General features: G+C 44.3%; 1 protein-coding gene across 9 annotated transcripts in view; it reads right to left on the bottom strand.

The window, feature by feature from the left end:
- Nucleotides 1-14,614, bottom strand: part of MTUS2 (microtubule associated scaffold protein 2) — a 566,317-nt gene that overhangs the window by 403,697 nt on the left and 148,006 nt on the right. The window contains exon 1 of one of the 9 annotated variants that reach the window (XM_042990858.1): nt 14,498-14,562. The exons of the other annotated variants lie outside the window; for them this stretch is intronic. The gene's annotated coding sequence lies outside the window, so the exon portion shown is untranslated. Of the gene's footprint in view, nt 1-14,497; nt 14,563-14,614 lie in introns of those variants that run through there. 9 annotated transcript variants of the gene reach the window in all.

The following is a 14,614-nucleotide window of genomic DNA, read 5'->3' as shown; positions in this document are numbered from 1 at the left end:
TTTATGGGAAAAAAACCTGTTACGACATTTTTTTACGGGCTTATAATTAGGGACGCTTCACATAAAAATCCAGATGTCCGGAATGTGGCAACAGAAAGTCACCATGGCCTCCCAGCAAGAGTCACCGGGGACAGTGTGATGGCTGCCCCTTCGGGGCACGTGTCTCGGGGTCACCAGCATCCCCACTGCTCCCCTCGAAGTTACTCCTAGCCTGGTTCCTACAGACAGGCTTAGCTTAGTCCACCAACCATGTCCAACCTGCTCAGCCCTAAAAATGTCCTGTGTCCTTTGACCCCGTGTCTCTCCCTAGCTCCCCTGTCTCTTTCTCCTCTCTCCCTTGTCCCGCATTCGCTCCTCGGAGCCCTGAGATCCAGCTTGTTTCCTCTCCCCTGCACTGAGCCCACCCTGGCGAAGATTAACGACCTCATGGCACCAATCCCAGGGACACTGTGATTCCCTGTGCCGCACTGGACAGTCTCAGCTCCTGTGTCCTTCTGGAACTGTGTCCTCCCCCCTCAGTCTCTCCCCTCTCCTCTACCTTTCCATCCAGGCATCCATCCTTGGCCCAGGGCAAGGGAAGACTCCTTGCACACGTGGGGCTCACCACAACCCACAGGCTGACAAGTCCAGACACAGCGCACTCAGGGGCTCCAGGGGAGTCTGAGAATACCAGGTTTGAGTTCCCAGCTCGGTCACTTTGGAGCTGTCATTCTGGGCCAGTTATTCAGCTCAAGCCCCATCTTTAAAAAAAAAAAATGGGGATAATAATTCTCACTCCAAAACGCATGAGTGAATGTGTGCAAAGCCCCAGAGCAGAAAACATCACTGTCCGATAGAACTTTCTGTGACGATGGGAATGTCCCCCATCTGTGTCGTCTGGAAGTCACTTGCTGCGTGTGTCTACTGAACACCTGACACGTGGACACTGTGACTAAAGAATTAAATTTTTAATTTTACGTAACGTGAGTTCATTTTAAATTTAATAGCGTCCTGGGCCAGTGGTCCTCTGGGGACAAGTGGAGCACTGCAGGGACAAACACTGAACAAACATCAGTGAACACAGACTATTATTGCCACTACTGGCAAAGGGCAAGGTGACAATAAGCCTCTCCAGCTCAGACCTCCCACCTGAGTGTCGGGCTGTGCGAGAACAGGCCTCAGGCCACTTGAGGCTGGTCCTGTTCGAAGAGCCTATGCTCAGGAAAGTGACCAACGTTCAGCAGGGGACACAGTGAACATTCAGGAGACGTGGCGTCCCAGTTACTCCCATCTGGTAAGGGGGCAGGCGTGCGGTCTCTAGGACACTTAGGATGGCATCCTCACTATGACCCACTGGGTGGAGGCCCCAGCTGCCGGGCTCCCCTGTGGGGCCCGAGGCTGGCGACCCAGCTCCTCCCACACCAGGGACCCCACCTGCGTCAGTTAACGTCCCTCTGTGACTCACTGTCCTCCTGTGATAACCATAATCCAAGTGCCCTCTGGATACCTCCCCGTGGCTTCTCCTCCGGCCATCGCCAGCTGTCAGCTGAGCTCAGTGTCTCCGTCCCCCTGCCGAGGCCCGCCCCCTCTCCTGCCCCAGCCTCCCATCTGATGGCCTGAGCCATCTTGGACACCTTCCGAACACCAAATCCAGCTGCTGTGGATCCAAATATCTTCTCGCGCTGTCAAACAAAACCTTGGAGATAGTTTTCCATCGTCTCATTGCGTAAATTTAGAAACCAAATGAGGTTAAGAACCAAATGTTCTTCAGAGATCTCTAGAGACACAGAACCAATAGGACAACAGGGTGTGTGGGTGCGTGCTCATGCATGGGGGGGTGGGTGAGGAGGGAGAACAAGGGAGACTGGTTGACTGATTTCAATGAATTGGCTCATGCAATTCTGGAGGCTCGCAAGTCCAAAACCTACAGGACAGGCCAGCAGGCCAGAGACCCAGGGAAGAGCCAGTGTTGCAACATAAGTCCAAAAACCAACTGCTGACGGAATTCCTTCTTGCCAGGGCTTAGGGGTGGGGAGGGAGGGAAATGAGAGAGGGAAGCCTTTTGGTCTATCCAGACCTTCAACTGATTGGATGAGGCCCACCCACATTAGGGAAGGCAATCTGCTTCACCCCAAGTCAACTAATTTAAATGTTAATCTCATCCAAAAACATCCTCCTTGAAATACCCATAATACTGTTTGACCAAGTATGTGGGTACCAAGGCCCAGCCTTGGTTGGGCCATAAAATTAACCCTCATTACCTCATTACCAAGGTCACGGAGTTAAAATCGAGGGCAAAGTCTAAAATAAGCTTTAAGAAATACAAAAATATCATTTCCTCCATTGCTAAAAGCATTTTAAACCATAAGCAAATCTTGATAAAAAAATAATTTTATTTGGCAAAGGAATAAGCCGTGTGACTGATTGACATCTACTATTATATAACAAAATAATACACAGTTAACGTTTACTGAGTTACTAAGGACCACACACTGTGCTTTGTGCTCTATATCCAACCATCGCAGCAAACCTATAACATGGTTGTGTGTTTTGCAATAACTTTGGGTTACGTTTTTAAATAAGTAAAACTTTGCATAGCTTGTATGTATAGCCAGATTCAAGGATGCATTCAAGTGATTGCTTTTTTCCCTGTCTAAAAATGGAAACCACATTAGTCACCCATATCTGGGAATGTCCACCTCTCCTTCTGCACGCTCAAGTACAGTATTCTAAGGTTGCAGGCATCAGTATCAGCTATTAAAGGTTGCCATATGCCTCAGCTCTTTGGAATCCCCCCTCAATCCAGGGCATGCATCAACCATTCCAAAATAAACCAAAGCTGTGCATTTGCTAATCTGAACGTATTCCATTATTTCAGACAACAGAGTCACTACCAAAGTCCACAACCCCTTATCCGCAATCCTGAATGCCAAGAGATCTGAGAACTGAAAGGTTGTTTTTACAAATCGTTTGACAGCAAAACATTACCTAAGCTGATATGAAGCTATACATGGTGTTTTTAAAATCCCATGTAGCGTGGATGTCCACATGCTTTATTTTGGAAATATTAATGCATTTGATTGCAGGATGTTACCCAAAGCCCTACTGGAATGTCATGTTCTGTATGGTAGAAACACAATCCAGAAACCTGAAAGAGTGCAAATTCCTGCGCATTTTTGGCCTCAAGGGTCTTCTAGAAAGTATTAAGGACCTATATTATCCCCATTTTACAAATGAGGTCACCAAGGTTCAGGAAAGAACCCAAATACAGCTTCATTAGATGTCAAAGGCAGCATGGGAACTTTTCATCACTGTACCCTACATACGTATGACGCATTTCTACATACAATACAGGAAGTGAGCTCATACGTATGACGCATTTCTACATACAATACAGGAAGTGAGCTCATACGTATGACGCATTTCTACATACAATACAGGAAGTGAGCTCATACGTATGACGCATTTCTACATACAATACAGGAAGTGAGCTCATACGTATGACGCATTTCTACATACAATACAGGAAGTGAGCTCATACGTATGACGCATTTCTACATACAATACAGGAAGTGAGCTCATACGTATGACGCATTTCTACATACAATACAGGAAGTGAGCTCATACGTATGACGCATTTCTACATACAATACAGGAAGTGAGCTCATACGTATGACGCATTTCTACATACAATACAGGAAGTGAGCTCATACGTATGACGCATTTCTACATACAATACAGGAAGTGAGCTCATACGTATGACGCATTTCTACATACAATACAGGAAGTGAGCTCATACGTATGACGCATTTCTACATACAATACAGGAAGTGAGCTCATACGTATGACGCATTTCTACATACAATACAGGAAGTGAGCTGCAAAGCCGCGTGTAACACTGGACACCACGGAGTATGTTTGGTGGACTGAGAGTTAGCAGCACTGAAGAGGCAAAAGATTTGTTCAAATACGTGGGGTCTCATCAAAACCAGATGCAGAACTCTCATAAAGACCCTTTTCATCATTAGGAAGAAATCAGATTTTCCCCATTAGAAATAAAGGGAGGGGGAGAGGCTGGGGGGCTCAGTTGGTTAAGCGTCTGACTTTTGATTTCAGTTCAGGTCATGATGTCACAGTTCATGAGATCAAGCCTTGTGTCAGGCTCTGCACTGTCAGATTCTCTCTCTCCCCCTCTCTCTATCTGCCCCTCCCCTACTCATGCTGTTTCTCACTCTTTCTCTCTCAAAATAAATACAAACTTAAAAAAAAAAAAAGAAATAAAGGGAGGGAGAGACATTTAGGGGCAGTCTGATTGTCCCCAAGAGACTACATAAGATTTCAAAACTCACTGCAAACTCCCGCCCTTTCCCCGACACAGTCTTCCAAACATCTTCCCCTCCTTTCTGTCTAAGCAGGATGAAGACACCACTCAGAATCTAGCAAATTCATGTGACTCCTCAGCAATCACCTCCTCAAGTACATCAAGCGGCAGGAACAGCCCAGGATGAGCGCGAGCCTTTTGATCTCAGTGAGTTTGACTACTCCAGGCTCTCATGTAAGTGGAATCATACTGGCTTATCTTTGCGACTGGCTTTTATTTCGCTTAGCATAACGTCCTCAAGTTTATCCAGGGAAGGATCTCCTTCCTTTCCAAAGCTGAACACTATTCCCCTGTATGGATATGCCACATTCTGTGTATCCCTTCATCTGGATCTTGGGTAGCGTCCACCTTTTGGCTAGCGTGAATAACACCTTCTGGTTATTGTGACTAACACCGCTCTGAAGGTGGGTGTGCAAGTATCTGCTTGAATCCTGGCTTTTTTATACTGATGTATAGTTGACAATGTTACATTAGTTTCAGGCGTACAACACAGTGATTCAACAAGTCTACACATTTTTATGCTGTGCTCTTCACAAGCGCAGACAACACGTCACCAGACAACACAATTACGGTACCATTGACCAGCGCCCTATGGTCACACAGACGCACAGCATACCATGCTTTCCTTCTTGTGACTTAGTCATTACATAATTGGAATCCTGTGTCTCCCACTCACCTTAACCCAATCCTGCCCATCCTTCCAACACCCTCCCCTCTGGCAACCATCAGTCTGTTGCTCTGTATTTAAGAGTCTGTTTCCGCTTTTGTTTGTTTTATTGTTCAGATTTCACAGAGAAGCAAAATCATATGCTATTTGTCTTTCTCTGACTTGTTTCACTTAGCATTATACCCTCTAGGTCCAGCCATGTTGTTGCAAATGGCAAGATCTCATTCTTTTTTATGGCCAAGTAGTATTCCATTATACACGTATTTATAGAAATGATGTGTGTCACATCATTTTTATCCATTCATCTGTGGATGAACACCCAGGCTGCTTCCGTATCTTGGCTATTGTAAATAATGCTGCAATAAACATAGGGGTGCATGTATCTTTTTGAACGAGTGTTTTTGTTTTCTTTGGGTAAATACCCAGAAGTGGAATTATGGGATCCTATGGTAGTTCTATTTTTAATTTTTTGAGGAACCTCCATACTGTTCTCCACAGTGGCTGCACCAGTTTGCATTCCCACCAACACTGCACAAGAGTTCCTTTTTCTCCATGTCCTTACCAACACTTGTTGTTTCTTGTGCTTTTGATTCAAGCCATGCTCTTGGGTTTAAGGTATTATCTTATGGTTTTCATTTTCATCTCCTTGATTAAAAAAAAAATGCTCCACATCACAAATCATGTGTCTACTGGCCATGTGTAAGTCTTCCTCTGCTCAGCTCCTCTGCCCCTTTTTTAAGTTTATTTGTTTTAAGAGAGAGGGTACAAGCAGGGGAGGGGCAGGGAAAGAGGGAGAGAGAGAATTCCCCAGAAGGCTCCACATTGTCAGTGCACAGCCTGACACGGGGCCCAATACCACAAAGCACGAGATCATGACCTGAGCCGAAATCGAGAGTCAGACACTCAACTGACTGAGCCACCCAGGTGCCCTATAATGTGCCCATTTTTAATTGGATTGGGTTTTTTGGCATTGAAGTGGTATAAGTTCTTTATATATTTGGGATATTAACCCCTTATCAAATATATCATTTGCATATAGCTTCTCACATTCAGTAGGTTGTCTTTTTGTGTTTTTTAATGTTTATTTGTTTTTGAGAGAGGGAGAGAGAGTGAGCGAGAGAGAGAGAGAGAGAAAACAGGCAGAGAGAGAGGAGAGAGAGAATCCCAAGCAGGCTCTACACTGTCAGCGCAGAGCCTGACTCATGGCTCAGTCTCACGAACCATGACATCAGGACCTCGGCCAAAATCGAGAGCAGATGCTTAACGGACAGAACCACCTGGGAGCCCCTGTCTTTTTGTTTTGTTGATGGTTTCCTTTGCTGTGCAAAAGCTTTCTACTTTGATATAGTCCCAATAGTTTATTTTTGCCTTCGTTTCCCTTGCCTGAGGGGATATATCTTGAAAAATTTTGCTAAGGCTGATGTCAAAGACAGTAGTGCCTACCTTTTCTTCTAGTAATTTTCTGGTTTCAAGTCTCTCATTTAGGTCTTTAATCCATTTTGAGTTTACTTTTGTGTATGGTAAAAGAAAGTGGTCCAATTTCATTCTTTTGAATATAGCTGACCAGTTTTCCCAACACTGTTTACTGAATAGAGTGTCTTTTCCCCATTGTATATTCTTGTCTTCTTTGTCATAGATTAATTGATCATACAAGGGTGGGTTTATTTCTGGGTTCTCTGTTCTGTTCCATTGATCTATGTGTCTATTTCCATGCCAGTTCCATAGGGTTTTGATTACTACTGCTTAAGGAATGTGGGATTGTGATACCTCCAGCTTTGTTCCTCTTTCTCAAGACTGTTCTGGCTTTGAGTCCCTGCTTTCAATTCTTTTGGGTATAAACCCAGAAGTGGAACTGCTGGATCATATGGCGGTTTGTTCAATTTGTGAGCAACCCCCATACTGTCTTCCCTGGCAGCCATACTATTTTCCATTCTTGCCAACAGTGCACAAGGATTCCGATTTCTCCACAACCTCGCCAACCCTTAGTTTCTGTCCCTTTCTGTTTCCTTTTCTTTTTTTTTTTTTTTTTTTTAATTTTTTTTTTTTCCAACGTTATTTATTTATTTTTGGGACAGAGAGAGACAGAGCATGAACGGGGGAGGGGCAGAGAGAGAGAGGGAGACACAGAATCGGAAACAGGCTCCAGGCTCTGAGCCATCAGCCCAGAGCCTGACGCGGGGCTCGAACTCACGGACCGCGAGATCGTGACCTGGCTGAAGTCGGACGCTTAACCGACTGCGCCACCCAGGCGCCCCTGTTTCCTTTTCTTAAGTAATGAGCATGAAGTCGCATCTCTCTGTGGTTTGATTCACATTTCTCTAATGATTAGTGATGTCAGGCACTCCTCTGAATTTCATTCGATTTCTTCTGACTTTGGCGTCTGCTCCCTAGCCTGGGCCCCAGAACCTGCCTTTTTCCATCTGCCTTCACTGTCTTCATTACCGTGGACTCTACTCAACTGTGGGACGTCCTGTTCCCCCATCTAAATGGCCATTCACCCTGACACAGTAGTCTCCCTGACCATCAACAGGCACCCTCTGTCACAGCCTAGATGGATTTGCTGTGTAAGAATCCTTTCCCTACCCCAAAAGAAATGAGATAGAATCCTCAGATCATGGGATGGGCGGGGGGCGGGGGGAGGCTGAGCACTGGGAAGCAGTCCTCTGATTTCCTCATTCCTTCCAGGTGGAACAGAGAATGAGATCTGTTCGTACCCACTTGAGCCTTGCAAAGATACCAGTAGCCAGACCAGCCCCAGACTCCCAACACTGCCATCTGCAAGATCCCTGAGCAGGCCGGACAAATCCTCCCGAAGCCAGACTTTCTTGAGGCAGCAGGACCACCACCAACTAGAAAAATCCGAGTGACACAAGTGGTCCCTGGGCAGGAGGCCCAGTGGCAGATGCCCCTCAGGTCACACTACGCTTGCCCAGAACGGAATGCCAAATCAGGCCTGACATCTTTCCCAAAGCTCAGGGGAAACAATACAGAGCAGCTTTGCTTTTTAAATTCCATTTCTTTTTACATTTTTTTATTAAGGTATACTTTGCATACAGTAAAATGTACCCCTTTGAGTATAAAGTTCAGCAGTTTTAACAAAAACATACAGCATACATGTAATGACTACTACGGTCAAGATAGAGAATAGCGGGGTGCCTGGGTGGCTTGCTCGGGTAAGTGTCCAACTTCAGCTAGATCATGATCTCGTGGTTCACTAGTTCGAGCCCTGCATCGGGCTGTGTGCTGACAGCTCAGAGCCTGGAGCCTGCTTCGGATTCTGTCAATCTGTCTCTCTCTCTCTCTCTCTCTCTCTCTCTCTGCCCTTCCCCTACTCACTCCATGTCTCTCAAAACTAAATAAACATTAAAAAAAATTTGTTTTAAGATAGAGAATAGCTCCATCATCCTGCTCCTTTATAGTCCACCCTGCTTACGCCCCCAGATCCCAGAAACCACTGATCCATTTTCTGTTTCTATAGCTTCACCTTTTCCAGAATGTCTTATGAATCAAATCATACAACATGTAGCCTTTTGAAACTGCCTTTTGTTATGCATAAGTGCTCAACGTAGATCCACGTGATCTCAGGCAACAGTAGATTGTTCTTTTTACTTAGGATTATTTTGTTGTGGCAAAACATACATAAAATTTACCATTTTAACCACATGTAAGTGCACAGTTCAGTGGCATTAAGCACATTCCCCTTGTTGCCCAGCCGTCATCGGCAACTTCACTTTTAAAGGCTAATCTCATTAAATGATTATTTTTGAACTTTAATTGCATTCAAGGTCCCTGGAGAAAAATGTGAAAGTTTCACGGCACATTCTGTTGGTGACACTGTGAGTAAATCAAGACACATCCCAGGTTGCCAGCAAAGTCTGGCTCATGCCTGTTGCCCCAGTGTGATTATTAATAGACGCACTTTCACTCTTAAAAGTTTGGACGATAAGCTACAATGCCCACCCTTGCCATAGGAAAATAATTCCCCTCGGAGATTGCTCGTAAGAGACTGAAAGAAAAAAAAATTAAATAACAACATCATGATCTATCAAATTAGGACTGTCAAAATTACAAATACGCTTACCTTCAACCCAACAATCTCATTTCTGAGATTTGACCCTACAGATGCACATGCGGTATTGTCAATAAGGAACATCAGAAACAATCCAAGGAGCAGTCCGTAGAAAGCTGGTCACACGAACTATGATGAGTCTATCCCCCACCCAGCTGTAAAAAGAATGTGGAAACTCTCTGTGTTCTCATACGGGAAGAGCTCTAGGATGCACCCTCACGTGAGGAAAATGAGGAAGTAAAGAGTGTATGGTGTGCTACCTTTAGGGTATAGAGGAGAATGGGAAATATACATGTGTATTTGTTTGCATATGCATAAAGGAACTCCCCCAAAGATACTGGGAATATACACAGATACTGACCCATCTGTCTACAGCGTGGAGGGGAATGACAAGACGGGGGTGGCAGGAAGGCTTCTAACATCTCTTTAAACTCTTACGACAGTGTAAAGGTATTGGTGGTTCAAATCATTAAATAAAAGGGAAAAAGAAGAAAAAACCAAAAACGACAGAGGGTAAAATGTCCCTTGGGAGAACTACTAAGTGTGATGGCCTGAACTGTTTATTATAATTAATTTATTTCCAATATTCACAAAATCAGTATATTCACTGGTCAAACGCTGAATATACCCCCCAAAGGCCTCAAATAACCTAAAAATTACTTCCTTTTCAAAATCCATCATGTAGTTGAACTAAGCACGAGAAGGTTCCTTCTGCTGATATGCTTGAAGTTTAAACACATCCCCACAAAAGAAAAAGGGCGCCTCCGTAACTTACTTCTGGATGCCACGTTCCATTCCTTTGAAGTATCAATGCTTCTTGATAAGTAGAATCAGTTTAAAGCCCTCTAACGAGTTCGCTCCAAACTAAAAAACACTTCCTTAATTTGTTTCAGTTTGTTCATTAAATATTACCATGAAAGCAATTCCTAATATCATGAAGGTTCTATGAAGAGATGAGTACAATACGTTTTTGATGTCTGATAACACCTGAGCTCATTTTTAAGTATGTATTAATACACAAATGTATTAATTTTCTATGGCTATTTTAACAACAACAATCCACACACACACACAAACTTAGCAACTTAAGAACACACACACACACACACACACACACACACACACACACTCACACATTCGTTACCTCACAGTTCTGTAGGACTGTAGTGACAGAAGCCCAGGGATACCACAGCCCGGCCCATTGAGGTCCTCTGCTTACAGTCTCACAGGGCCTAAGTCAAGGGTTGATTTCCTTATTAGAAACCCTGGAGAAGAATCAGCTTCCAAGCTCATTTCCTTGATTATTGGACAAATTAAATTCCTGGCAGTTACAGGACTCAAGTCCTATTTCCTCGCTGGCTGTCAGTAGGCGGCTGGTCTCTACTCCTACCGAGTGCCCATATTCCTTCTCATCCTTTCCGTGTGGCACTCAGTCCCTCGCTTGCATTAAATCTCTGATTTCTCCTCCTTCTGCGTCTCTGACTCCATCCAGAGGGAGGTCTCTGCTTGTAAGGGCTTGTGTGATTGGCCTGGGCTCGCTTCGATAATCTCCCTAACTTAAGGTGCAGAACATTAATCACATCTGCAACAAATTCACAACAAATTCACAGACACCTCTTCGAGGGGCCATTCGACTTCCCACAATGAATTTTTTTAAATGCAGATGTGATGAAAACCTATAAATATAATGAATAATACAAGGTGGGACATAGGGTGCCACTAACACACTCTAAATATGTGTGTGGTATATATACGTGTCAACCAGACATAAATGGGTTGTGGACATACATGTGTATGCTTCCATATGGGTGGTACTTTTTCATGTGTCCAGTATGTCAAAACCATCTGACAACTCTACAGGTGACCCCAGCCCAGCGGAGAGAGTGCAAAGAAGAGAAGGAAGAGAGGAGACCTCACAAACCAGAGCTAGACCAAGTCAACGAGTCAAGACAATAGTTATGGGATGAAAATGAATCCCAAGAGGTAAGTCACCACAGCTGTCTAGAATAAAATAAGGTCAAGAGAATCAAGGCAGGAATTGCAAAGCTGAAGCCAAAATCGAAGCCCCCAGTTCAAAAGCCGTCTGCTGACGAGGCCGCTGGAAGACACGCATCCCCAGGCCGTTATGCCATAGATCTTGGGAAATTGGGCATTTTCTAAGGCACTAAACTCAAAGCCTTATACATGCCTGCTACTCATACAGATTCCTTTTCCATTTTGTTTTTTTTAAATCTTTTAAGGCTTATTTATTTTTGAGAGAGAGACAGAGAGAGAGAGAGAGACAGAGAGAGAGAGAGCAAGCACGGGGGGAGGGGCAGAGTGAGAGGGATACACAGAATCCGAAGCAGTCTCCAGGCTCTGAGCTATCAGCATGGAGTCCGACCTGGGGCTGGAACCCATGAACCATAAAATCATGACCTGACCCAACCGACTGAGCCCCTGAGGCACCCCTGCATTTTGAATCCAGGAATCACTTTGGACCCAACAGGATTGACCCCAAGATCACCACAAAAAAATAAATTAATTAATTAATGGTGACTACATGTTTCACCTAAATTAAACTCTTAACTTCCAACGTTTTATTTCTGAATCTTGTCCTCAAGGTAATAGAACTAAATCTCCTTTAAAAAATTTTAAAAAAGATTGTTTTCTTAGAAAAACCAGTACACCTTAAAGAAATTCAGTGTGTTCGTCCCCCACCCAGCTGTAATGTTTTCAGGACAAAAAAGTACTATTAATTTTCAACTGTAATTCTTGCTTATAATAGTGATTTTTGGAAAAGGATTAGGCAATATTCTGGTTGAATTTTATAAAAATAAATATAAGCCAATAACCAGTTGGCCATGAAAGGCATACCTCTCAATTTAGAGTACTTAACAAAGGTTTTAAGTCCTCAACTAGGTTGGTCATGCTACCTCCCTAAAAAAGGCCCTCTCAATTAAGTTTTCTTCAAACCTTCAATTTCTGGGATCTGGAGTCATCCCACATACCCACTGGTGCTCTTTGCGATGTCTGATCCAGCATCTACAGAAGCTCTGAGGGACAAGGGGAGAAGGGACTTGCCACCTTTCTGAATGATTCATGGACTGATGAGCAGGTTGACTTCCACAGCCCAGAGGAAAAGCGGTCACATCGGAAAGGTCATATTGACTGAAATCAGGTGGTAGATCCCAGGAATAGTGCCACCCTGGCTGGCCGGCCTCCAGTGATCTCAGCTGTCAGAGCCTAACAGCCTTTGCTAATGTCCCTGGCAAAGACCTTGGCAGATGGTGCAGAGTCCATGTGGCCAGTCATGGGGTGGGGGGGTGGGGGGGTGGGGAGCAGTGGTAAACAAGGCTGTAGAGCCAGGAACACAGCCCATTAGGTCACTGGGGCCAGAGGATGTGCTGCTATCTTACAACAAAAGGATACGACCATGAGTAATTATACTTTGCGGGACACACATTCATACAATACATCTGAATTTCCATTTTAAAACAGACTATATTCACAACCTTCCTATCACAGTAATTTCCATTAGATAAGAGTGATAATTCTTTAAAAAAATTTTTTTAATGTTTATTTATTTTTGAGAGAGAAAGAGACAGAGCATAAGTGGGGGAGGAGCAGAGAGCGAGGGAGACACAGAGTCCAAAGTAGGCTCCAGGCTCTGAGCTGTCAGCACAGAACCTGACATGGGGCTCGAACCCATGAGCCGTGAGATCATGACCCGAGCCAAAGTCGGATGCTTAACCGACTGAGCCACCCAGGTGCCCCAAGAGTGATAATCCTCCACCAAGTTCCAAAGTAAGAATGCCATAAGGATTCACATAAGCCCAGGTATCTTATTTCTATATTTTAAGGGGGAAACAAAGGTATAAATTATGCTCCCCTTCCCACTATTTCTTCCTACAAATAATGTTAAGCTGTTTTTTTTTTTAAATTTAATGTTTACTTATTTATTTTGAGAGAGAGTGAGAGCATGAGCAGGGGAAGGGCAGAAAGAGAGGGAGAGAGAGAATCCAAGCAGGTTCCATTCTGTCAGTGCAGAGTCCAATGCGGGGCTCACATTCACCAGCCATGAGATCACGACCGGAGCCGAGATCAAGAGTTAGATGCTGAACCGACTGAGCCACCCAGGCGCCCCTGTAAACTAGTATTTTTGAACTAAACACAGTAAGCGGGCAAAGATGATAACTTCCTGGATGTGTAATGTTTGCAGGTACCATGAATAAAAAATAGATAAATCCTTCATCTGCTCAGAAACCGAACCAGGAAAGGACTGTTTGAATGATCGTTGTCCCTGCCTGCCTCCCAGTGAAGGGGAGTAAGCTTTGATTATAGTAAAGGTTTTCATCTCTACCTGATAATACAGCAAAACAACATCATGATGAGTAATGTTCATGTGAAGCCATGTACAGTCCATAAATGTCTATCAGTCACAAAATTCTGTTCTGTCGAGTAACCACTTAACAGGAAGCAAGTAAAGATAGCCGCCATTTTGCCAATAAAAATTTGGATATAAGATGTTAGGAACTAAGAAAATATTCTCCCATTAAAAAACAAAAAGAAAAACAAAAACGAACAAACAAAAAAACAACATAATGGAGGGGCACCCGGGTAGCTCAGTCCATTAAGCGTCTGACTCTTGGTTTCGGCTCAGGTCATGATCTCCCATTTTGTGGGTTCAAGCCACGTGTAGGGCTCCATGCCGACAGCACAGAGCCTGCTTGGGATTCTCGTTCTCCCCCTCTCTCTGCCCATACCCCACTTGCACTCTCTCAAAACAAAACACAGAATAGACAGTGTTTATGTTTCCAGATTAATTCCCCAGAGTCAATTTAACTCATTAATACTTTATTGATTATAATAACTGCTTGAGTTCTGGTCATTAAGATTTTCCTCCCCTTCTCCTAAAAAGACTGTTAGCCTTGGACAAAATTTTTAGAAATGCATCAAGTTTCTTTGCTTTCATCTGAGCTCATTTTTTTTTAATGTTTGTTTTTTATTTTTGAGAGAGAAAGAGCGCCAGCAGGAGAGGAGCGGGGGGCGGGGGGGGGGCAGTGATCAGAGGATCCAAAGAAGCTGGCTCTGTGCTGACAGCAGAGAGCCCAACGCAGGGCTCGAACCCACGAGCTGTGAGATAATGACCTGAGCCGAAGTCAGACGGTCAAGTGACTGAGCCGCCCAAACACCTCCCTCTGTGGCTCACTTTTAAGTACGCCTCCCAGCTCTCCATTCCTGGTGCTGTCACCGACCACCCACCACAGACCACCTTCCCCAAACGGGTCCATGTGCCAAACGGATGTGTGTGCCATTTCTTGATCCCAACCCTCAGGAACCTGTTCCACAGCACCTTGGACCTGGACAACCTCTGATCCCCTCTTTCCTCCAACCTCAGTCCCCTGGAAGTAATCCATACCGGTGTAAGCGTGCCTAATCGATTCAGAATCCATCCAATCCAAGACAACGGCATTTTTTAAAAGTTGACTATTAACCCAAAGGATGATGTAATTTATAGAATTCCAGGAAGTGGAAG

Source organism: Panthera tigris, chromosome A1 (assembly GCF_018350195.1).
Source record: "Panthera tigris isolate Pti1 chromosome A1, P.tigris_Pti1_mat1.1, whole genome shotgun sequence".
NCBI classification, from domain to species: domain Eukaryota; kingdom Metazoa; phylum Chordata; class Mammalia; order Carnivora; family Felidae; genus Panthera; species Panthera tigris.
This window is presented reverse-complemented; position numbering and strand designations above follow the sequence as displayed.